Source organism: Cyanistes caeruleus, chromosome 2, assembly GCF_971803275.1.
Source record: "Cyanistes caeruleus chromosome 2, bCyaCae1.hap1.1, whole genome shotgun sequence".
Taxonomy (NCBI): domain Eukaryota; kingdom Metazoa; phylum Chordata; class Aves; order Passeriformes; family Paridae; genus Cyanistes; species Cyanistes caeruleus.
In genome coordinates, this window is record NC_141702.1 from 50,062,118 (window position 1) to 50,087,599 (window position 25,482).

At 38.1% G+C, this 25,482-nt stretch overlaps 1 long non-coding RNA gene across 1 annotated transcript; it reads right to left on the minus strand.

Annotated features, from left to right (window-relative positions):
- Nucleotides 1-937: 937 nt before the first annotated feature.
- LOC147654795 (uncharacterized) lies at nt 938-19,524 on the minus strand. Its single transcript, XR_015283147.1, has 4 exons — nt 19,413-19,524; nt 14,592-16,474; nt 12,547-12,680; nt 938-2,346 (listed from the first exon to the last, which is right to left on the minus strand). It is a non-coding gene; the product is annotated as an uncharacterized LOC147654795 (long non-coding RNA).
- Between the last annotated feature and the right edge of the window lie 5,958 nt (nt 19,525-25,482).

Here is a 25,482-nt window from a genome sequence, read left to right on the forward strand (position 1 = left end):
CTGCATAAAGGCACTCTTGCACTGGTTACCGAAAGAGAGGAACAGCAGCTACAGTAACAAACACAGATAGGCAGGGAGCAAGTAGAGAGGGCAGAAGGCTGACAGTGTGCATACCAAGACAGCTGAACCAGGAGGGAGATTGAACCAATCTCTAAAAATTATTGTTTTACCATGAATTAGTTTTGATAAAGATAAATTTAATACTTCTGATAAAAGAACAAAATAGGAACTAAAAGGCGACTTCAGATAATTTCACTGTTTAAGAGTGAACCTATATGATGTGAAGCTAGTAGGGGCATTATGAGACCCTAGGTACAGATCTGGGACAAACATCAGACATCTAACTTTTGAAAGCTGACCTGTGTATTACAGAAAGACCAGTCTTGAGTATAACAGAGCATTTGTTAGAACCCAGTTGGAGGCAATGATGAAATTGGCAGATGGAATTATAAACACACTCAAGAACTGAAATACAAACCTAGCTAACCAACATCTGCCAAAACTGGGGATTTCTGTATTGCAGCTCAATTCTAGCTTGAGAGCATGTTGTGGTTTCACTCCAGGCAGCAATCAAACTCCACACAGCTGCTCACCCACTGGAGAACACATGGGTTGAGATAAAGACAGTTTATTAGGGAAAGCAAAAGTCATGTACACAAGAAAAACAAGGAATTAATTCACTGCTTCCTGTGGGCAACCAGGTGTTCAGCCATCCCCCAGAGAGCAGGGCCTCATCAAATCTAATGGTTACTTTGGAGAACACCACCACTCCAAATGTTTCCGCCTTCCTACTTCCCCCCAATTTAAATATTGAGCATGATGTCATACGGTCTGGAATATCCCTGTGATCAGTTTGGGTCATCTGTCCTGGCTGTGTTTACTCCAAACCTCTCATGTGATGCCTTGAGAGGCTACCTAGAACAGAGACTAGACAGAGTTAAGGAATAAAGTAGGTATTTATTGAAAAGGCCTTCAAAGGATACACCTTGGGCAGTACAAGTTGCCAGCTGTGTCTCTACCCAAGATGGACACTGGATCACAAGTTTTCACACTTTTGTAAGTTTTAACTTTAATATTTACACATTGGGGTCAATTGTCCAGTTACAGCTTCAGGTAATATAGTCCCATCCTCCCAGATTGCTCTCCTCAACTCCCTGTTGTTTACACTTTTTGGGCCTGAAGCTGCAACGGCGTCCTTGGTTCTCAGGCTGGAAGAGGATTGTTTTGTCTAACTGCACTGTGAAGAGAGTTTGCTAACACCTTATATTAAGTTCAGAGTTATATATCAATACAGTACAGAATCTGGAAAATATGAAAGATAAAACTTAAGGCATCACATGTGTAGTAAACGAGACCCAGATGTTCCTCAGAAGTCAACTCTTTTATTTAAAAACAAGAAACCACTGAGAGCTGAGGACGAGATAAGCCCGACCCCAAATAGAAAACCGGGTAAAAAAGTTGCAGCCGTGTGGCTGGACACTCCCCTCACACACAGAGTGCTCAGGAAGACCCGCGGTGAAGTCCCGCTGCCCCTTTTACAGACCCCGCCTTGTCCGGGATTGGTCCATTTAGGATCTGTCCCCTGATTGGTCCATTTCCAGGGCTCTCATTGGTTCTTAGCGTGGTGCGCTCCAGACCAATCATTCTCCCAGGGTGTTGAACGATTGGTTGTCTTCACCAATGGTTGTTTCTGGAGGTCATGTTCTGGAGTGTTCTGAACTTTTCTTACCATCACTAAATACCCTACCAGCCCTGGACCACTCCTATCTCCACTTGATTGCCCCTCACCCCAATCACCAGACCTTGCTGACTTCCCTTATAAACCCCATAGAACCCTAACTCCCTAAAAACATACATTAACTTTTATCTAGGAATGTCTTATATTGAATAACTATAAATTTATAACTCAACCTTACCAATTAATTAACATGTTACAACAATTAGTTTACTTAAAACACTTGTAACAACATGCGCTTCCAACTTCCCTCACCAGTGTGGCAGTACAAAAAGCAGAAAAGGCCTTGGCTCTGTGCAAGCCCTGCTCAACAATAAAAACATCTCTACATTACCTACTCTGTGTTCAGCACAAATCCAAACACAGCCCCATACCAGACACTGGAAAGAAAATTAACTCTCAGCCAAAACCAGCACAGAGTGGTTTCAGCAATAAAACAATATTGACAGCAGAGTGCTTGAGAGCTTACAGCAGTGAGGCCACTTTGCTTCTTCCTGTAACTGCAGCAGTGGTGTTAATAGGAAGATGGATTTCAAGACGTCTTGTGTACGAGTCTGTGACTGGGAAGATGCAATTCAGCTTCAGCTCACTGAAGATTTCTTCTTGCAGTCCTATGTTAATGAAAGGGAAATAGTTTGTGTCAGAATTTTCTAAGAATGTCAAAAAGGGTGTCATTAGAGGAAAGGTGTAGAAATTTGGTAAGGGTGATGGTTCTGCATAAGAAAAACTCCATCATGCTTTATTTTATTATTCTGAATGAGAGGTACTTGGCACATAGAGCCTGTTAGCAATGACCCATTCTGGCTGAAAACTCTGCGGTAATGCAGTCTGGACTTTGGTGGATGGACCCAGGCATTGAGAAACACAGCAGTTTGTAAGTTTGAAATCTAAATGCAAATTAATGCTATGTTTAGGACAAAGAAATCAGGAAAAGTCTTTTCTTACTTTCCAAGGAGGCTGCACCTGGTGTGGGGAGGCAAAGCCCCTGAGGCTGGCTGGAAGTGTATTTGACTGACTGCTCAAGACAGAGGACTTGCAGCTTGTAATTTTACTGCAGAAAAAACTTGTGAGAAGCAGGGCAGGAAGAGCAGAATGTCCTTTCCCCTCTGCCCCTGTTCTAACCAAGGATACTCAGGAGCATCTGACAGACTCTATGTGATTCAGGAATCCAGGCTAAGTTGGTGCTTGCAGCAGAAAGGCATGAAGAGCCAGACAGTTGCAAATGCTAGACACAGAGACTCTGGTGGATTTTAAACTGCTGTTATTGAATATGGACTAATGGGGAGCTTTTAAATAACTCAGATATTTGTAAGGGAGAAGCAGTACATTTAGTGGTGATAAGGGAGTGAGGGAAATTGGAAGAAACCTGGTTTAGCTAAATGTTTTGAACTCTGCAGATATAAACAAGGCTTAAATGATATCTTAAAAATCTTTTCTGTGTTGTTGATTGTGTCAGATTCTCACACCAGCGATAAGTACTGCAACCAGTTCAATTCAAGTAGAGGATTGTTTGTTTCATTTACTAAAAATACAAAAACAACCCTGGCTCAATAACACTTCTCATTTTTTTCCCATTTGAAGCTCTGTATCTCAACTGAGATTCACATAATATGGAAACAGAAATGGGACAATGAGGAATAGAATATCCTTAGCCATGTTTATTTTTCCTCATACCATATCTTGTATGCCTCTTCAATGCACACAGTTTAAACTGCTTATCTTCATGCAGTGAGGATAAGTTGTAAATAACCATTACAGAAGCAATTTCTAAGAGCAGCCTATATGATGTGCATTTTGCTTCCTATTACAAAGATCCTTTTGTCATGACTGTACAACACAGCATCCAAAAGCCTGTAAATTACTTCCACTCATCAAAGTGGGACATGCATGTATATCTAGAAATGGCACTGTTCTGGCTCCTAATTATCTAGAAACACAAAATAGGTATCAAGGTGTAACACACCTCTGCTTACAGCAGCCATCAGTGCAGCCAGAGCTGTAGAATAGTTAATGTAAAGAACAAATACATTAAATTGCAAGCGCTTATTTCCTTAGGTGGAATGAAAGTGTTTCAAGTAACCCACAGTAGTGTTTATAAATGAATAGGTATTGAATATATGTGTAGTGTTGAAGAGATCTCTGAGCTTAACAGGGATGAGGGCAGGAATCTTAATGACTCCCCTTTGTTGGTAGTGGTGTTTGCCTCCTTTATTATAGATAAATAATTTAAAATGTGGTAGTCTGATGCTAAAGTAAGTCCTCATTTTTAATTGAAACATTGATTTTAACAGAGATACAGAATATTCTGTGTCTAAAGTCATAATTCAGTTTTTGCTCAAGAAATTCTTCACTTGCACCTGAAACAGCTGCTTTCATATATAAAAAACATTCCACTTCCAAACCTTACTTGACATTAAAAGTTATGTATCTTCTTCTTTAATATTCTACTGGTGTTCAAAAGCACCAAAATGATATGCAAATAAAAGCCACATTATATCAAATCCCTAATGGATCCAAAAGATATCTCAATAGACTAAAAAGATATTTGGAAGAAGTAAACCAAGGATTGTATAAAAATTCACTTAAGTTAGGAAAGGATCTACAGCAGACCAAAAGAAATGCTTGAGACACAGAACTTCAGATGACAAAGGCAGTCAAAGATAAAGGGAAAAATCAGAAAATTAAGGCTTAAGGAGAAATAAGTTGTATGTTCTTTGAACCCTCATGTAGAAGAGTTGGTGTCCAGGATATTACATGTGCAGCTATGGAAAAGAACAGTGGAGGAGCATTGCCTTCCACTTTTCCCCTAAATGCCGTTCAGCTTTCAAGTCAAGAGTATTTGTCATGCTGCGTTTGGTTTTAGATTGGTGATGGGCAAATCTGTACTGAGGTGTATTGGTGTTCAAGGCTCATCACTCCAACATCCCCTTTTCCCACGGTGCTTTTTCTTTTATTGCACTTTCCAGACAGCTCCACTGGACCTAAAGCTCTTTGTCATACATGACTGCAATGGTATCATGGTAGTAGTGACCACCAAAAATCATGTGTGTTTAGACCTGCCAACTTGTCCTTGTTTACTGATGACAGGACCCATTCATTCATATCTTGGGAGATTTAAGCTGTCTGCTTGAAGGCATGGTTTATGAGTAAAATCCCTTATAGATCTTTGAGAAGGTGGGAAATGAAACTGAATTAAAACTTTTGTATTGTTCTCCTCCTGCCTTTCTGTGAACTGCAAACACTGTGCCCTCTTAAGCTCTTTGGTCTTAGGAAGAGCAGCCACTAAGGCTGCTTCTCCAACTCCCTCCTCCCGAAGGAAAGGGGTGTGAAAGTTACAGGAGTGCATGGTACAGTGGAAAGCACACCAGTACTTCACATAATCAATTCTGAAAAATTCCTTAACTTCCTTGTGGGCTCAGTGTTCCTTGTGCAGATAAGCCAGTTTGTATTGAGATGTCTGGGTGGACCTGGGTGCAGATAAAGACCACAGCCTCAATTAGCAAAGAAAGACTGAGATGTTTACTGTCAAGAAGAAGCTCAACCTGGCAGTGAGACGGGCTATGAACATTAAATGACACCCTGAGATCCAACAACTAGCAGTGCAGGCTCCAAATTTTGTTTCATTTATTAATCAAATCAAGACACAGAGATCACACTAGATTGGCTGTTGCCTTCCACCCTCACACTGAAAGTTGTAAACAAGATCCATCCCGTTTGTGTGCTCATGTTGTATCCTTGCAGCATCTGATCATCCTCTACTTAAGAACTTTTACTCCCTCACTCACCCTTGGACTGGGCTCTGAATATCTCACTATTCTCCTTTTACATTTGAGATTGAAGTTGGTGGATATTTAATAGTAAACAGCTCCTTTCAGGCCCACGTTGTTTAGCATTTTAGCAAAATTTTTACACAAGCTGATAAATGCTTAACACTCACAATGAATACCAAAAATGATTTATTTTCACTCATGGATGTTGCTTCAATGGATAGCATAGTAAATTTTGCTTTGTAATGCATGCTTCAGCCACCCTTCCCCCTATGAGACAGTCCAGATGAAATCACTTCATTTACGATAGAAAACAAAAAGGTTATGTTTGGTCCTTTATCTGGAATTAATTTCTGCTGATGGAGTAATGTGTTTGTAGTGTTTAACTTATCTGTTTTGTCTGTTTCAGGTCCTGTTTGATGCCTGGGAAACTCTTAATTCTTCCTTGTCTTGCTGACCCAGCCTAATCTCTGTGTGGATATGCAGCTAGAAATTCAGAGCGTGGTCACAAAAGATTTTAATACAAGTTATGCTAATTTACAACAAGAGGCGGGTGCTTTCAGCCTTTTAGCAAATGAAACCTCTACAACCATACCAGAAATTATAGGCCACATTTGCAAGGTGAGTTCATGCTTGTTTTTTGGAAAAAACACTCTTAGCTTTCCTTTTTTTTACAAGCTGGCATTTGCCATGTGTACAAAAGACTTGACTACTCCAGGAAGATCAAACCATTCTGTGGGACTGTCTGTTTCTTGGCAATGGGATGAAATGTCCTACATGTGTGGCATGCTGCTGTGAGGTGTTTCACCCTTGCCAGTGTAATTGGGAGTGGTTGTGAAAAGACCTCCACATTCAGAGTGGTGTTATCTTTCCTGCATGTAATTTAGAGATTGGCCCAGAGATAGGATCTATTTGGACTGGGGGGAAGCAAGGCCTAAGCCTTTGCTTTGGATTCAGTAGGAGGAATGCTTGAGCTCTAATCTCATACCTCCCAAGAGTTTTATTATATGGGATTTTTTGAATTTTCTACTCAGGCTTAAGGCATCAATGATATTTTGACATTTTTCTCTTTTTTAAAATCGTGGTATGTAACTGTTTGTCAGACAGTCTTTTCGAAGGGATAAAAAGGGAAAGTTGTTTTCTGTTTCTTTTTCCCAGAGGCTATTAGTGGTGTATGTTTTTGTTCTGGACTTCCTTTCTAGTTCTCTGCAAATATATCTCCCCATCTTTCCTCTGCTTCCTGGCTAGAGAGAACGTGCAAGGTGAATCCCATAAGGTAGTAAATCTGATCCCAAATTAAGTATTTTCCTTTATTTTTGCATCAATTTTATTTGTGCGGGCTTTTTTTTTTTTTTCTTTCTCCCCTCTCTTCCCACATGGTCCTGATAAATCCATAAACTGGCCCAAACTCCTTCAGCAGTGCTTTTTTCCTGGCTCTGTGGGCTCCAGTTTCATGCCAATGACACTTGGTGGAGCCTGGCTGCCAGACCAGGTGGTTTGTAGCTGCCCTGCTGCCAGTGCTGCCAGCCCTGCTGCCTGTAGGAGAGCGCTCCCAGCACAGCCTCTCCATGCCCTGCTGTGCAGAGAAATGTGTAGCTCTGCCTTTTTAGCAGCAGAATTAGACACTGAGGGGACTGAAGTAGGAAATGTTTGCATACAGCTCTGGCAAACAGTGATTCTATCAAGTCAATTGTATTGCCCTGACACCCTTATAAACACAAGCAGAGTTTCCATTCTGTTTCTGCTCTGTTAGCAAGCAACAGTTTGAGAGGGCTAGATACGTGCTTGTAGCGTCATCTTGGAAGTATTTTCTAGTATATGGGCAGAAATCACAAAAATTTATGTTAATATACTGAAAATACAGATAAACTGATTGCTGTGGTGCTCCTGGAACAGAAGTCTAAGTTTTCCTCTAAGATTATGAATGGCTGTGAAAGAGCATTGTGGCTCATTTTTTCCATTGTCACTGCTTCGAGTACAGTGCAGGAGAGCAAGGAACTAACTAGGAAATAAATCTATTGATACTGTGTCCAAATATCCTTGCCTTGTTCATGTCCCCAAGGGTGTACAGAGAATGTATAATTTAAAAAAGGTATTAATATGGCAAGTGGTGAATATCAGTCCCAATGCTGAATCCATCAGCCTTCTCCATCTGCTAAACCATTCCCTTGATGACAGCATTGGGTGCTCAGGACAAGCAAGTATCTAAAGAGTGTACCAGATTAGAAAAGTCAGACTTCTAGTGTCCAGGAGTCTGAAACAGAAAAGGATGTGGGATAACTGCTGTTATCCCACTCTACAGAGTTGTTGAAGCAGCTATTTCTCTGTGTAACTACGTGCAATACTTGTTTTTATGCTTTCAGTGTTGTTCTTGGTAATGGTCTGGCACTTGAACTTCCACACAGATCAGGTTATCCAGCTTCTCTAAGAGTATTCATGTACTTGGGTAAATACTTAACTTTAAATGAGGCAAGGATAGCAGAAGCAGGCACGCTCATAGTGTCCTGTTTTGACTTCCTTTTCCATCTTCTTACCTTTATCTCTTTCAAAAGCCTGTGAAAATGTCAGAGACAGCCAGGTCCTTCTCACAGCAGGTAACCTCAGACTTGGAACAGAATTCTTAACCCAGTTCTTATTTTCTCTAAATATGGCCTATTTCAGGGCTCGTTTCACAGCAAGGTGTGCTGAAAACAGCTCTTCCTTTCTTGTTCCTTGGTGACTACACTTGTTTTCATGTTTCTTCTGACCCTTTTGAGCCATCTTGATTACTCTGTTTTGCTCTCAGAAGTTCTATATTTTTCACCTCTCTAGTTCCAGATGCTTTGACAAGATAGGATCAGAGTTGTTCAAGTGGATCATGGGACAAATATTGCAAAAAGAAGAGCTGCTCAGCCTGGAGTTTGACCTTGTGTCCTCTGATCTGTTACACTTCCCTCACCCTGCCTGTACTTCTTGTAACCCATGGAAACTGAGTGTTTGGGAGTCACAGTGAAGAATCTCTGTTCTGTATTTGCCATGCACTTCTGGGTATTGTAAGGTCCAACAGTGCTAGAAAGTAGGTGCTGGTTTTGGGGGCAAACCTCATGAGTTTCATTTGGTAATGAAATAGGACATATGCTCTTATGTAAATCCCAGTATTAGGCACTCCAACATGCTGAATTCAGTGATACCTGTGCTAGCCTTCAGGAACACACATAATCATGGAATGGTTATATGAAGGTGCTTTATTAAGAGCTCTGGGTGTCAGGGGTACACGTACCCAAATCTGACCCATCTTGGTTTTGAGCTGAACATGTTTTTATATTCTAGAGTTATACAACTTACATATTAATTATTAAACTTACATTGATTTATTGTATGCATTGTTTTTACCCAAGCATGAATTTCTCGTGATCCCCCTCAACCCCCTAACATTGTTCCTCATGTTCAATAATACAAACAATAATTATATCTAATCACATCTAACAATTGTATCATTTATCATATACTGATTACACAGGTGCAGCTTCACCTGATCTTTAGCAAGCACAAGGCCTATCATTTCTCAGGGCCTACTTTTCCCAGGGCTTTCCAAGCTTAACTTTCTTTCTAAGTCCCCGAATTTTCTATGATTTTAAAACCTTTTACACTATCACCTGCACTGAAATATTAAGGGCAAGAGCATGTTTGCCACTTTTGCCTCCTATGTAGCTTTAGAAAAATGGAAGAATAAGTAAATAAAAAAACTTCTTGCGCTTAGAGTCTCCTATGTAGTCCAGGTTTAATGCACTCACAGAAGCAGTAGGAAAATGGGATTTCTATGCCTTCCATGGAAAAAAAACCAACTATATTGAGAAATTCTCCACAGCTAAACTTAATTTGTAAAACAGCTGTGATGTTGTCTAGCTTCAGGGAGGTTTCTAAAATCATGAGTAGCAGTAAGTGCCTGTGCGAGACAGCAGGCTCAGAGCAAAAGGTCTCTGATTCTGCTCACTCACATGCTACAGCTCCTGATGTAGGGAGTTCCCAGTCTAAGGGTAGTAATTTCCATTTAATAGTTCTTAACTTTTCTTCTCTACATCTAATTACATTTTGACTCTATTTAGAATTCTGCTCTCCACAGCCTCCTGCAACAGATGCTTCTACAACTTAAGTAAGCTCAGTTTTACACCTGTAGTTATAGAATCACAGAATGGTTTGAGTTGAAAGAGACCTTAAAGATCACCTTGTTCCAACCCCCTGCCATGGGCAGTTTGATAATTTTTGAGGTTTGATATCCCTTTGTTCTGACATTATGAGGATCTGACTAATATTTCTTCTTCATCTACCTTACTACCTTAAAAATCCTAATTAATTTAATCTCTCATCATGTCATAACTTTGATAAAATTTTTCACATTTTTTCTCTATTTATGTTGCATCTCTTTTGAAACAGGAGACCAGAACTCTGTATAGGAATCAAGACACAGAAATGCCCTTAGTAGACACAGTAACATTTAATACTTACTTTGCATTCTCTTTCTGTCTAGCAATTTCAGTTGTTCCATTTATTCTTTAACATCACAGATACAAAAAACATATTTTCAGAGAACTATCTTCAGTGGTTCCAAAATCTCTTCCTTGATAATGACAGGTGATTTCAAGCCTACCATCATATTCAGGTAGTTAGGTCTGTTTATTCCTCATTCAGGTTCCTATGTCTTTACCCACCCTGAATGTGATTTTATCGATACTGTTTCAAATGAAATTTCATCAGTGTCATCAAATATCATGAGACCTTCAGAAATCTGCCTTCTCCATAAGTCTGCTTTACTCCTTTGAACTATATTCAGGTATTTTCTTACTGACTGAATTGTCAAAAATGTAGATCCTTTTAAGAGCTTACTTGCCTTTTAAATTTTTAACCTACAGTAGGGAACTGAGGGCTGGTGAAAAGCCAATTTTGCAAACAGTGAGTTGGTGCTCAAAAGCAAGTAAAACACCATCACACTTTCAAACACATTCTTTTAAAATTCTGTCTTTTCATAATGTTAGGTGTCTTCTGAGGACATGTAAGGAAAAAATCTGTTTGTTTCTGTATAAATCCAATTGTGTTGCTGTTTTCTAAATTTTAAATACCATTGGGAGTGAAACTAGTGCCCAGCTTAACAAACAGTATTGTCTAATTGTACATCCTTGGCTAGAGAGCAAAGTTTTTTCTTGAAACCTGAAGCATTTGGTTCTTCCTCAGGAGTGTAAGCAGCCTTGCATGAACACCTAAACTATGGAATTTGTTAGAGCAGATAATTTTTTTGAAAATGACAGTGGAGAAGGGTTTATGTGGCCAATGAGTAACATGTGCTCTCGTAACATCTGATTTTGTTTTCCCTGCCAGAGACATTACTGGATTTAGCCCTAATTTTGAGTTAGAAGTTACTAATTTTTTTTTTATTTTTTCACTCTAAAACTGAAAACATGCCACATCCGAAGACAAATTTTAAAAGTATTTTAAGTAAATGAACAATGAAATGCATTTGCATTGTCTTTCTTTTAATTTTTTTAATTTTTATTTTAATTTTTAATTTTTATTTTTTAAAGAACATTTCTGTAATTCAGATTCAGTCACTGAATAATTGAGGTTGGAAGGAATGTTCATATGAATGAAGATTGCTCTGCCCATTCTCTATTTTCAGTGAGTGGGAAAAAAAAGATCATTCATTGGAGGTTAATGCTCCTTGCAGTTTTGAACATATCCAAATGCAGAAAGACTGAGATAAAAACCAGCCTGTGTTCCTTTGAGTGCATGCTACTGTAAATGTAAATGCACTTTTCCTGGCTACAACAAGAGAAGACTAAATTTAGGTACCACATCCAGTCAAGAAATTTTGTTGAATATCTAAAGCCATATTATCCTAGAATTCAGATGGGGAACGAAGCATCAGTTTCTTATGTGCTACATATTCTCTCCTTTGCCTCTACTCCAGAAATTCAAAATTCATATGATTCTTCCTATCCCATTCCTTGATCCTTTTTAAGAGAGGGGAGACATAAAACTGGTGATCAGCCACATTCCACTAACACAACATGGAATTGCAAATATCATGTATCAGTTGAAAACTAAAGAGTTTGCTGACACTAGATAGAGCATTAATGTTCAAAGAAAAAATCTGTGGATCAGCATGTTCATAAAAACTATCCTTAATTGTTTACCCAAGGGTTTTAGTTCCCTCACAATGTAAACAGGACTGAAAAGAGGATCCTAGAAATGTAACATGATTTTAGTATAAAGCAGAACCAGTCTGTTTGTAAGCAGGATAGTTAAAGATCTCTAAAATGTCTCTTCTGTTTTCAAATAGATGAAAAATGTAAGAAGTGTCTTTGGAACCTTTTGGTGGCTTCAGGAAAATCTCCTTTCTATGTAAAGCTGGGGTGATTTTCTTGAGTATGAAGAAAATAATTTTTTACTCTTTTTGCTGTTATGCATCAGCTCTAATCACTGCTGCCACATACTAAAGGTATGTTATTCAAAATGTAGTCAGTGTGTGATATCTCACTAAACTTTGAGACTAAACTATTGAGGCAACTCCAGAAAACCATTACACTTGGTGTAATAATATTTCAAAGGAAATTCTTTTAAGAACAGGTTTTCCAAGTATACTCCTTCCCCTTACAAATTGGTTTAGAATAAAAAAATAACAGCTTTTTAAATTTGATATTAAATTAAAATTTAAACCTTCAGTTCTGTCTGCAAGGGAATGTTGATTAAGGGGAAAGTAAAGCAAATTTGGAGGGAACCTTTATAATTTCCTGATTTTTACACTGTCTCTCTTCCTTCATTCCTCTTCTCAGCCTGAGATTTTTTGAAGAAAACGGGGCTATGTGCACATCTTCCATTTACAAGCATGACATTAAGTGAGGATTAAACTCTAAACCTTCTGACAGCCCACTGAAACGACTAGCCTTAGATGAAAAAAACACCCAGAAGTTATCATCAAACATTTGATCCTGAACAATCTGATGCCAGATACTGTCCTCATGAGGAAAAGCATGGGGAGCGTTCCAAGTGGAACAAACATCATTTACTTACACGCAGTGGCCACCAAGCAGTGATGGTCAGGATGTGCCCAGCACAGGACGAGGCTCTATGGATGCTAAATCTGAACCACAGTGCCTGTACAAATTGCAGGCCGCATGGCTCCTCAGGCTGCCTGAGAAAGTATCCTGGGAAAAATATGAGAAGGAATTAAAACAATTCTCAGGGACACTAAACAGCGTTGCAGGTGTTGTTTTGCAGCCTGTTGTTTCTCCTTGCAGGAGAGAGTCAGGGGGGGCAAAGTGCCCCTGACCAATGATGGTAATGTAGCACTTTGTTAACCAATAAGAGTTTCCTTTCTGTACTTTCCACGTATCTGTCTATAAGACAGGGCTGAAGCAATAAACTAAGGAATTATCCTGTTGTGACTCCCTTGAGAGTCCCGTGTCGTTCTTTAAAGCCGTTCCCAATCGGAACGACAGAGGCTCTGCTGGCTGCTGCCCAGGAAGCTCTTTCACGAGTGCCACAGCAGCTGGATCGAGCAACAGGAGCCACAGCACATGATCACATTTTGAAGGGAATGTCACAGCTGTCAAACTTTGCCTTCTGCTACAAACAATACAGCCACATTCATGCCCCAGATACGACATCTTTGTTTCATTGCAAAAATGATGTCTGACTGCGGAGCTTGGCTTTGAAAAGAAAGGAACTGAACAGTTTTCCGTTTAACTTCCCTCCTGCATGCAGGGTGCACTCCAGCTCATCTGATTTTGTTACCTGCAGTGTAGAAATTTACCTCAGAGTTGGTGACCCCAGGCTCCCCTTAGATACGATGAAGGGCTATAGACACTTAAGCCGTCGTTCATCCAGTCTGTTTTAGCCATCACCTTCAGTGGCACATGAATTATGGTCCTGATCTACCTATTTTTCTCAATTGGCAGTAAAGGGAGACTGGAGTAAAAAGCTCAGATGTAGATCTCTTATGCATGGATCCCACTCTCTGCAGTGTCCTAATTGAGCTCCCTAAGGCTTTTTTCTACAAAGAGAATTGGCTAAAATATTTTTGTGACAGTGATGTCCATCTAATTTCACAAACCCCTTTCTGTTAAAGGAAGTAAATTTTTTATTGTTTGACATTGAAAGTAAGCTTCTTGAGGCATTTTTATACACTTATTTACAGTCTAAATGATGTGGTTGTATATGTTTTTTAATTTTTTTTTAATAATTAAAGAGAGTTTAAATACAGTCATTCAATCAAAATTCAGAGTTTTCCCCAAAATCTTCATATTCAGCATTTGTATTCTGGCAAACTCTGAGAATATATTTTAGGACTTAGTGAAATGTGGAAGCTTCCGTTTGGCTAGATTTTCTTGTTTTCAATTTAAAGGTTAGCTGGAAGACTTGTAAGAACAATTTAGTCATCCCACAAAAGGAAAAAAACCCCATGACTATAATTGGAATGGGTCCAGGATGTTTGAGAGATAATTTGATTATAAGAGACATCTCTCTGGAGTGTTAATTGAAGTTTATAAGTTTCATGGACAAAGCAATAATCAAACATATGTCTAGAAACAACAACTAGCCCCTCTGCATCTGTCAGTGTGAGCTCTGTACAGTTTTGGGCTTTTTCCCATTAGATGTGTTCTAGGGGGAGCTTTGAGAACAGCAGTGTCAAGAGTATGAAGCCTGGAGACTCACAGAGTACCAGCTCTGACTGACTCAAGCTTTCAGTGGATCCTCAAGAGCCCATGCAGTCTGGGAACTGAGCAATCCTTTATACATAAAATAAGAATTAAAATGGAAAACTATGTTAGGTGTTATCCATTCAATTCTTATCAGAGACAAGAATCCATGTCTTTCCAATTTTGTGAGTATATTTCAGTACATTTGCAGTAATTTAAATTTGTAATTTACATTACAAATTTTGTTTGTAATACAACAAATATTATTTTAAGCACTCAGTTTTAACTAAAGATCCTTGGGGGTGCTTTCCTCTGGTATGCAGGCTGTGAACCACTTCCTACAATTGTGTGGGAATTTCACTCAGCAAATCACCACGACTGGGACTCAGTGCCACTGATCTCAATATTTATACTCACCTCTTCCAGCACAATAAAATTAAAGATTCTGCTTGTAAACGTCTCCTAGGCCAGTGGAAGCACATGTAACCCTCAGTTCATTTGGGCTGTGGGATGAAAATATTCTCCTGACCTTTCTCTTTCCCTGTGATTGCTGGAGGTGCAATTTTACAATCCTGTTTGCTTCTCCACAAGCTGCAACATTAAATTTGTGTAACTGGGGAGAGTTGGAAGGAGGTGAGCCTGTTCCATCAGGAATTGCAACAGGATGAGGAGACTAATGGTATTTTCTGCCTCCCTTCTCAGGTAACAGCCAAAACAGCTGATCTGGTTTTCTTAAATTTCACCAAATGTTTTCTCTCTGTGTCCCTCTGCTCTTCTTTGCCTCTGTGCTCCTCTTTGCTTGTACCTACTTTGCCTAAATTGAGGAGTTATCCATAGCTTAGTGGTGATGACAGTCACAGAAACAGCAGTTTGCTAACATTTGTCACAGCATCCATGACCACTTGGTCACCTCAAAGTTCCTGGTGTTGAGGATGGGCTGAGCTTGGGCTCTTCAGACTGACTGTGCTCAAGTCTTTTCTCCAGAGGCAAGTGAAGACTTCTATTGCCTCCATCAGTCATTGGGACAAAAATTCTTCTTGACCCCAAATCTGGAATGTAGTATAGCACTTTCTGCAGGCAACCCATGTGACTTCTTTAATCATCTCTCTCCACTTAACTTTGTGGCTGAGCACTCCATGCTGACAAATTTTATAGCATATGATTGGGTAGATGGAAAATCCTGTCATTTGTCTGTTAGCTTTTTTCCTTTTAATTGAATGATATTTGAGAAGGTTGATGAGCCTGAAAGAAAAGACCATGCAGGTATTTTATAACAGGTATCTGTCATCTTCATGACAGGCAGATGCTAATTTATACTCCTTTTTTCTGCATATGATATGTCAACATTTTTCATGAATGTCATAATCAATATCCAGTATTTCATTTTCTGCAACAGCTTTTTTGCCTGATATCCTTTAGTAAGAGTCATTTAGACACAAGATATATGGGGTTTCCTCCTACAAAAGTCAAGTCAGGACTGCATCATTTTTTTCCAGAAGCTAGAAATCAAATAGGAAAAGTAAAGATAGAAAAGGAAATAAAGAGTGGAAAAATTAACATATTAGAAGTGTCTTAGAAGAGTCTGGTGACTTTCATAAGTAGTATGGTTAATATGAAACAATTACAAGAATTGTTAAGGTAAGTCATTAAAATTGCTGTTGTGTTTTGTTGTCTTGTTGTTTGGGGTTTTGGGGATTTTTTGTGGGTTTTTTTTTGGTTTTTTTTGGTAAAGAAGGGTCCACTTTCTCACAGAAGAAAGCTGAGATGCTCAGTGTTCCTGTAATATTATACATATATTTCAGATATTTTAATCCAGAAAACTGGGAGAGAGTTGATGTTCTGGCCAACAGCTGAAGCTGTATTTCAAAACCTCTGAAACTTTCAGTTTAAAAAAATATAGTCTTTTAAAGAAGGATGAAATGGAATTTTGTATTTTAAGGGACTTTTGAAGATCTTAAGAGGAATTTTTGATGTTTGGATTTAACTCATTCTGGGTTTAGAAATACTTTGGATCTTCTTTGGGCGGCTGATACCTTTCACTCTACTGATACGATGTGCCAGCATTAAACTTCAAGTTTGAGAGTGGATTCATTTGTTAATATCTCAAAGAGGTATGTAACTACTGATTTTCATTAGTAAAAGTCTTCTGGTCAATTCTGAAATGAGCCCAGTCCCTTTCACTGTTAGAAATGGGGGTAGCAGCTCCATGTCTCATGGTCTGAGGATTTACAGAGGGGACTCGGAGACGCAGATGTGTAGGTGAGCCTCTGAGAGTGCAACTCATGTCCACATAGTTCATGCTGTACATGTAAAGGAAAGAAGTTACAAATGGAAATCCACTACAATTGGAAGAAGAAAGATCCAAGGCTGGGTCCCAACAATCTGTTATTTTACTACTGATAGCTATCTTTGGTGAAGAAGGGCAAGTATAAATAAAGGATAAATAAATAAATAAATAAAAGACAGGAAATCGAAGATTATTGAGGTGCTCCCCTGAGACTCCAAAAGCAAAGGTCCAAAACATCTGGCAGAGGGGAAAGAGCTGGCCTTCAGCATGGTAGCTGAAGCAGTTGTATGCAGTATCTTAAGGTAAAAAAAGCAATGGGAAAGCCTAGATTGCTGCTAATATTTTAAAATATTAATTAACATTTAATTTAAAAATTATATATTTTATAATATTAAATTAAATGTAAAATTTATTACAATAATGTTAAATTAATATTAATAAATATTAATAAAAATGAGGGGAGACCTCGAATGTACCCTTAATGTAGAATCTCTTCCTTTAACAAGTAGCTGTTCTATGGCTCCTCAGGATACTGAACTCCCCTCCAGAAATTTTTTGATGTGCTAATTCCATAACTACACAAGCTGGAACCAGGACTAGTGATGAGCTAGCATGATATATCTTTCATCAAGCTCTTCTGAAGTGAGGTGGCTGAAAAACAATTCCAGAAGGTTTAGGGCATTGTTTTCTAAAGCAACACTGACTTAGGGGCTAATGGAGATCTTTCCTTGATGGCTGCTTGGAGTTGGTGCAGCTGGAAGGAATATTAACAGTAAAAGGGATTAAATTTATTTTGTTTTCTAAGCTTTATGTTGTCAGATGATTTCCAAATGCTGAGGTAGACTTTGTGATTATAAAATGTGAAATGTGTATATTTGAGTCATAAACTAATCAGTAAGGGCTTTTTTTTGTAATCTCTGTTCCAGAAATTTTCCTCGTGGCTACATCTACATTTACCAGAATACATACAAGCAAAATCCGTTGTTCTTTAAGTGTTGAAAAATGCTGAGGTTTTCAGTTAAAATGCAGATTTGAATTTGTATTTCTTTATTAACCTGACATTCAAATCACTGCTTAATGCAATTTCCAAGAGACTAAGAAACCCACTTTTAGTAGGTATTTGTTTTGAATGGTTTTTCATATTGCATTTGCTGCTTTTGTTGGACACGTGAGCAACATTTTTATTGCTCAAGCAGAGAACAGCTGGCTGATCCACAAAAAATAAAGCCATGAATGAATTATTCTGCTTGTCCTAAGTATATAAAATAAACTCATCTACTGCCGCAAACAACCCAGGATTTTTGTTTATTTTGCAAATTTTAGAGAAGCTATTTTATAGAGTAAAAATAAAAGACTTTCAGGAAAGTTTTATTGGTATTGCCTCTATCTTCTCCTTTCACCTGGCAGAGTCTTTGCTTGCTAAGAGCTATAGTCATTTAGGTGAAGCATATGCATCTATTAGTCTCTTTCACCTGGCTGAGCTTTGGCTCACTAAAAGCCACAGTAATTTAGATAAAGCAAATTCTGGTACATTTGAAAAGGAAGTATGACTTTACAGCATACTCCTGCTGTGGATCATGGTCCTGGCTGACATGCTCTCTCTAGACACTGAAAAGCAGGACCCTGAGACCTATCTCTACAACCCCTTTATATTGTAAGGTGGTTACACTAAAAGTTATCTAATTTTTGGGGTTTTTTTGTGGGTCAAGCATAGGTAACTGCAAACTAACTCTCAATATTATGAACTCCATTATTGTGAAAAAATGAGAAATCTACTCTGTGGATGATTTTTACCTCTCTGACTGTGTTGTCTTGGAAATTTTCTTTCCAGCAATACCAAATGATTTCCATCTCCTCTGAAAAGCCATCATAGACTTAGTGTAATTAGGCTAACTTATTCCGTTGTTATTCCTTTCCTCCTTCCTGTTAACACTCAGCTGAGGTTTTTTTGGCATTCCATCTGCTTGAGAAACTGCTGGTAGAAGGGAATCTGGCCAAATATTTGCTGCTTTTTCTCCTGTTCCTGTCAGAACAGCTGCTGGTGATGACACACCTATCATGTGGCATTTGTTCATGGAAGTTTTACTCCTGGGGAGCTCAGGTCTGTCTGGACATAGGGTAGGTGTGAGTTCTGCGTGCACATGAGCAATCTTTCTCTTACATGGCAAATAGTGTGTATGCAAGGTAGCCTTTGGAAGAGCTGATGCTGTGCTTCTTAATTCTCAGGGGATTTATGGTCTATGGAAATTCTAGGCATACAAAGGTGACAGTAAGTGACAGATTAGTGCAATTCTGGGTACCCAGCATTGCACAGCCTTGCAATTTCATTGGACTCTCAATGAGAATTGGATAGAGGATACTGAGTAGGGACAGAGACTCTGTGAAGAAGGGTTTCTTTAAAATTGGACATCCTGATACTACAGGCATACTTTGTGTGCTTAATGTCCTTGAAGCACTAGCTTAGACAGGAGTTTACATCTTGGGGCTAGTGTGCATTTGGCTTGTTTTCTGCCTCTGTGCAGAAGCCAAAAGCCATCTCATTTAATTGTCACAGACTTTGTCTTGCTACATCCTGCCAAAACACAGTTTAAGATCCAGCATGACAAATCAGATGGCAATTGCCTCAGCACACAAGGTAATGTGTGAAGTAATGTGCAAAAATCCCTCAAAGTGAGAATTCAGTTTCTGTGATCCACACAAAATTTGGTGCTTCTAAAAAATGGCCTTCTAAAAACCTTTCTACCAGAATCAGGGCAAAGTCCAAGAGCTGGTTGAACAGTTAATTGGGTTCTCACAACATGAGCATGCCATGCTGGTCACTTTCTCCCTGGTAAGGCATAAAGATGTCCATTCAATGGGTCTGCTGTTCCCAAAGAGCCTCATATCTCTGTGGGATAAGAAGATAAATTCCTCACAGCTGTTAGGAAAATCCCCAGGACCAGTCTACTTACCCTGCTTTCAAATTGCCATAGCACATTGAAGAGATCAACTGAGACTATGGAACTCATCCCTGCTTGTTCCCATTTTCTCTGTCCCAGTGTTACTGAGATCTTTTGTCGTGTTTTCCAGTCGTGTTTACCCTAGAGGAGCCAGTAAAAACAAACAAAAAAAAGATAATAAAATTCTCTTGGATTTACTGTGTTAATTGCCAAAGATGATAAATAAGCAAGAATTGTGTGTTACACCAGACTAATGAGAGCTTTGATAGATATTTTTTCTATATTACTTATTCTCAAAATATCTGAACTCTCAGCCCTTCCTACAAAGGTGAAGCAGTATAAATTTTACTTTTAATTTTGCTTATGTTTATAAGCTGTGGCTGTTGGCATGGTAACTGCTAATTTTTACTAATTTCCTAAAAGTAAATTCCAGTTGCTCTCTTGTTAGTCTGTAAATTGTTTGGAGTTAAAATTACTGTTGTTCAGAAGCTGGTGTGTAAGTTTTAACTGTTCCACCTTTACACAGTCATTGAAAACTTTGTGCATTACATTAGAAGGGATAAGACAAAATAAATTGTAGCAACAAGAAACTAGAGGAGAACATGATAAATCAGATTTTTTTATAAGTATTGCTATAATTTATGAAGGACAGCCAAGCTATAATGATCGTATGTTTAGTCAATTTGTTCTTGCAAGAATCTGAGGTTGAAGTAGATTCTCTCCCACAGGCAGTCATATCCTACAGATCATTTTGTCCTTTGGTAGAAAGAAAAAGCACTATATTTTTTTAAACATTAGCCAAGTATCTCAGGACGAATATTACTACTCTGTAAATTTTTCTGGAGTTAAGATGACAGAGTAATTTTCTCGTCTATAGTGCAGTTTGATTAGTTTGATTACCTGCTTTGAATATCCATTGTTTGCTAACTTGGACATATTCATCATGTCTCTAACTTACGACCTTGCTTTCTGCTATGGAAAAAAAAATAAATCTGCTTCTAGAACTTAGGTAGTGGCTCGATTTATGCAACTTTTGTATATGGTGATCTTTTTAATGAAATCCTTATATATTCTAATCAGTTTGATATTTACTTGGCAAACTACAAAGGTCCTGTCAATCTCTTACAAACCATTGTATGATGCTCGTCTCTACTTCCTAAAATAGTACCACAATTTTCGTAGGTTGTCTCAATGACACAGAAGCATCCTTCTAGTTAAGTGTTCCAATTGTGTAGCAATCCTTTAGGAAATTAAAAAGAAACATGTCTTTCCTGAATCCCCTTATTTCCTGAGAAATCTTCTGGATGAGTTTTAGGACTCCAGTTCTTCAGTATATTTTGCCATTCCAGGCTGGGCCTACTGCATGCCCCTCCAGAAGGACATCCTAGAAATATGGTGGATGCTGCCTTAGTCTTTGTGTCTGCTCTGTTCTGCAGTTCAGCTTTAGCTACTTTCTGAATCTTCATTATTTATTCCATTCAGAGTCAAAGGAGCATTTGCCCTAACCTAGGTTTTCCTCTCCAGATGCATACTTCCTACTCCCAACATAAGCCATAAGCTTTTTTGTCTAAGCAATTTTCAAATTCCTCAAATATAATTTTTCAAATCAAAATAATCAACTGTAAGAAACACTTTCTTTGTAAAATGGTGGCATATGGATATCTGAGGCAACCCATCTTTTTTTTTTGCAAAACCACTGTTGTAGGGGTAATAAATTATAGCAAAAGTACAACAAAACCTTGCAATGACCTCCATTCTCTTGTTTATTTTATTGTCAAAATTTGCAAGTTAATAAACATACAGCATACATTTTGTCAGTGTAGAGAGGCATACTAGGCTTTCAGCTCTCTCTTTCCTCCCCCCTCTGAGGACTGTGAAAAGCTTAAAGCTGTCACAGTGAAGTAGACTCTTGTAAAGAGGGATTTAGCTCAGTAGTACTTAAAGGTTAATGAATTTTTCCCAGAGACTGAGTTATCTATTGGACTAGCATTGGCTAGTGTACTTGGTTTGGTAACTTGTAAAATGGTTACATTATCAGAATGCCTAAATTACAGCTACCTGAAGACAGTCTTTATTCCTCTCAGCCTTCTCTCTTAAATTTCCATCAAAACAACCTAGTTATATGCAGAAAACATGTATTAAAATAACCTTTGTTTTTTATATTGTAACTAAAGCACACTGAAATTAATTTGAATCTTTCCATTTACTTCAGGGAACTTTACATCTAGCACTAGAGATATTTCTTTTTCCAGTTGTCTTGTACCTTGTTATTTGTTCTGCTGAAATGATAGCCTGACTGGGAAATTGTAAGTCAGGAAGCTTCTCAAAAGTAAAAAAGCAAATATACCCAAATCCTATCAAGGATCACGCTGGAACTTTGTCATAATGGGATTTGTCAAAACAGTATTTCTCAGACTCTAGATAGCCTATCTTTTGAGTGCATGATATTTCATGCAAAAGCCCTGATTCCTCTCGTAAATTTCACACTTGTTATTAGAGCTTCCAGAACATGAAAAATGATATCGAAAGTGTCATATAGTTTTCCTGGTATTTATTCTACAATTAGCAAGTGCAGCAGTATTTCCTTTTCATGGTCATATCCAGCTGATAAAATCATTTTTTTCTAGCAGAAGTTCTTGCCCTAAGTCCTGAAAGATAGACTTGTATTCTGGCTACTGCATTTTGGTATTTGCAATGCTACAGCCTGGACTCATCATTTCGTCCTGTACAACAAGCAAATCTTTTCCATGAGTCAGATCTATTAACTTAGTCACCAGAAACAACTTCCTACTTTTTGTCCCAACCCATAAAAATAGAAAAATCAGTTCCACCAGTGATAACCAAGAAACTCTGTGAGTTACCTCTTTCTTTCATTTCTAAGGCCTTAGTGACTAAGAAAAGCTTCCTCCCATCCCTCAGTTTACTACCTGCTTTAAAAGCCTTGTGCAAATAATTAAATAATCTCTCAAATACACCCATGGCTAAATAGCTTAATAAAAACAAACGTATGCACTCTTTCCAAATTTCATCTAACCCCCAAAAGATTGTTATTACAGATATCATGCTAATCTGTCATGCTCTAATTTATGTGAACATATATGCATTGTATGCTGAGAAAACCCCAGAGAATGGAATGGTGGAGAGAGCCTGTCTCCTGTAAACCATGGTGTCCAAGGTAGCTGCCCTAAATCTGGCTGTTACAGGATTTATGAAGGAATTGCTATCAATGGAAAGCAATCACAAAATTTATCTGGTACAGAACAGAAATATTTTTGAGAGATAAATCTTGCCTTTTTCCTCATGAATACAGAAGGATTGCTGTGTGGCAGAACTGTGTTCTTACTGACCAAAGCAGGAATCATGTTTATTTTGCTAAACAAAAAAAGGGATAGAAGATTTGACATGTTGAAGTTCAGCAGCTTCTGGAAGAAACCCATGCAAAGAAACAGGAAGTGTGCCCTGGCATCTTAGCCACAATAGCAATCTTTAACTTACTCCAGGGCTGCTTCTTCCATTTAATGTAGTGCTTCCAGTATCCAGACTGGCTTAGGTGGGAGTAAGAAGGGTATTCAAGTTACTTTACATTCCTTTGCGTCCCAGAATTCCTTCACTGCCATCAATCTTTAATATCCATGTACAGCAAAGCATTTTGAGTGTTAAAATAATATTTTTGTTCATTGCTGGGTTACTGAAGTTAAACATTACTTGACTTGCCACAGTAACAGTACAGTACACCACATGTAGAACTGTTAGCAATCACTTCTTTCTAAAGGAATGGAAGTACAAACTTATACAGTTGTTTGAAATTTTCTAATAAAAGTATTTGAAAAGCATTAACTGCTATACAACACAGAAGAAAAAAGTCACCTCTACATATAATCTCACAGCTCATCTGTTAAATTGGTCATCATTTCTCAATAACAGATGGTAAAAAAATGTTATTTGACACCTTTAAATTCTAAATCTTTTGCTTATCTATTGCCTCTGCAGGCATTTTCAACAATTTACACCACAAGCTAAAAATTTTGGTATTTCTAGTTGAAAACACAGACATCTAAAAACCATATTTTTTTAACATATTTTTAGACATTTAACATGTGTTAAATGCTTACTGGAAGGCTGGAAAAAGTTGAAATCTCTTTGTCAATCGCACCTTTAAAGAAAAGTATTTGTACACACTGATGAAAAAGGCCAAATTACTTATAAAAGCATGCAGAAATAAAATTTATCAGTGTTGTTCCCAAAAAGGGAATATAAATTTAGTTAAGTATTTTGGAAGAGGAACAGTCAAATAAATCTCCTTTCAAATGGCTAAGCAGAACTTTTTACGTTGTGGCCAGTTACATGCTCTCAACCTCTCAGTGAAAGAAATTATGGTCACTTTTTGGTACAAAATAGTGTTCATCTGAGTCACTCCCAGATGCTCCTCTCCACTGTGCATGCCAGTTAAGCCTTGACTTCTTCTGTATTTTCTTAGGAAAAAAACTTATCAAAATCAGAGTTGTCCTCTGTTTCCAATTTTACAGCTCACATAGGTATTTTCTGTGGCATGGACATATTTTTTGCTTTACATTGACAAAGACTACTCAGCAAGGTTAATAAACACAGAAGCACTACACTAAAAAGAAATGTCCTTAAGCAGTGATGTCTTTGTGTATGCTGCTTTACTCTTGAGCTTCTACCTGTCACAACAATAATACCTCTTTGTCAAGGGCAGGTAAAATCAGACAAGATACAAATGAATTGAAATCCCTTGTGTTTTTTCCTTTACCATCTGTTTATTGTTACATGATGAACAAGAAAAAACACATAATTAAAAATGAAATTTTAATAGAACTTTTATACTTTTAAAAAATAAGCCAGTGTTTTTATTTTTTTAATTCTTCCTTTACATAATTTCAATTATTTTAGATCCCTTTTCCACATCTTTTCTCTCTCCAGCCTTTTTGTAGCCACCTCCATTTCCTTTTAAGGGACAATGCCAAAGAGGTTCAACTTTTAGTAGTTCAAGAAGGACACCACCTCTGGCATCTTCCTTGCATTGTGCTGTCAAGATATTCCCCTGAAGCCTCCATCCAGTTTTAAAGGAATGGTACAGTCTGTGACACATCTTTTACTCTGATTTGTCATTTCTTCTAGTTTCCATTCACTTCTCCTGTTGTCAGTACTTTAATTCCCCATGTACTTTACTGGCTTCTTCATGATAAATTATATATATGCATATTTTTCCTGCATTCAGTTTAGATATGTCTCTCTGATGTGACCCAATATAAGGTTTATCCTTGGAATCCAGCTGGGAAGAGGTGTCTTGGCCATGCCTGTCCTCCTGTCTGACACAGTTGGTTTTACTGGATAGGCAGACATCAATCACAGGGTGGGATATCAAGGAAGGAGGCTGTGGGATGAAGGTATTATTTTAGCAAGCCAAGTGAACCCTCTGTTCAAGACAAATCATGTGGAAGGGGAACACATGTAACCAGTGCAACAGCGTTGAGAAGCTAAAGACATTGACATCATCGTGGCATATTCATCACGGGGACAACTGAATCTAGTAAGGACTATAAGGAATTAATTTTTTACTGATGAATGGAATATGTTTATGCTGTAAAAGAAAGGGTAAGTGGAGATGGAAAAGAAAGGGAGTGTGAGAGGTATAAAATGAAGGGAGAAATCAGCCAGATTAGAAGAGTTGAAAGGCAGGAGCTATTCAAATCTGCATGGGTGGCAAAGGATAATGAATTAAAAGAGGGGGAATTAAAGGCAAGGGAAAAGGGTGGAGCGAGATTATATCAGAGGTTTGATTGCCTGTTTTTTGTTATACTTCATTACAGATGCAGTGAGATCCTATGAAAAGGTGAGAAAAGCTTGATTTGAAAGTCAAATCTGTCATTTAGTTTGCCAGTCATGTAAGAACCAATTTCAAACAGAATGGCTAAAAAGTATTTCTGAAAAACCAATAGAGGCCATGATTTGAGCTGTGATGTGATTGGATAACTAAAAGGTATTATGGATGACTCATGGTTAGTGCTTATGGGGTTAAATAAAAATTTTCTGCTTTTACATGGTTGGTTTTCTTAGGTGA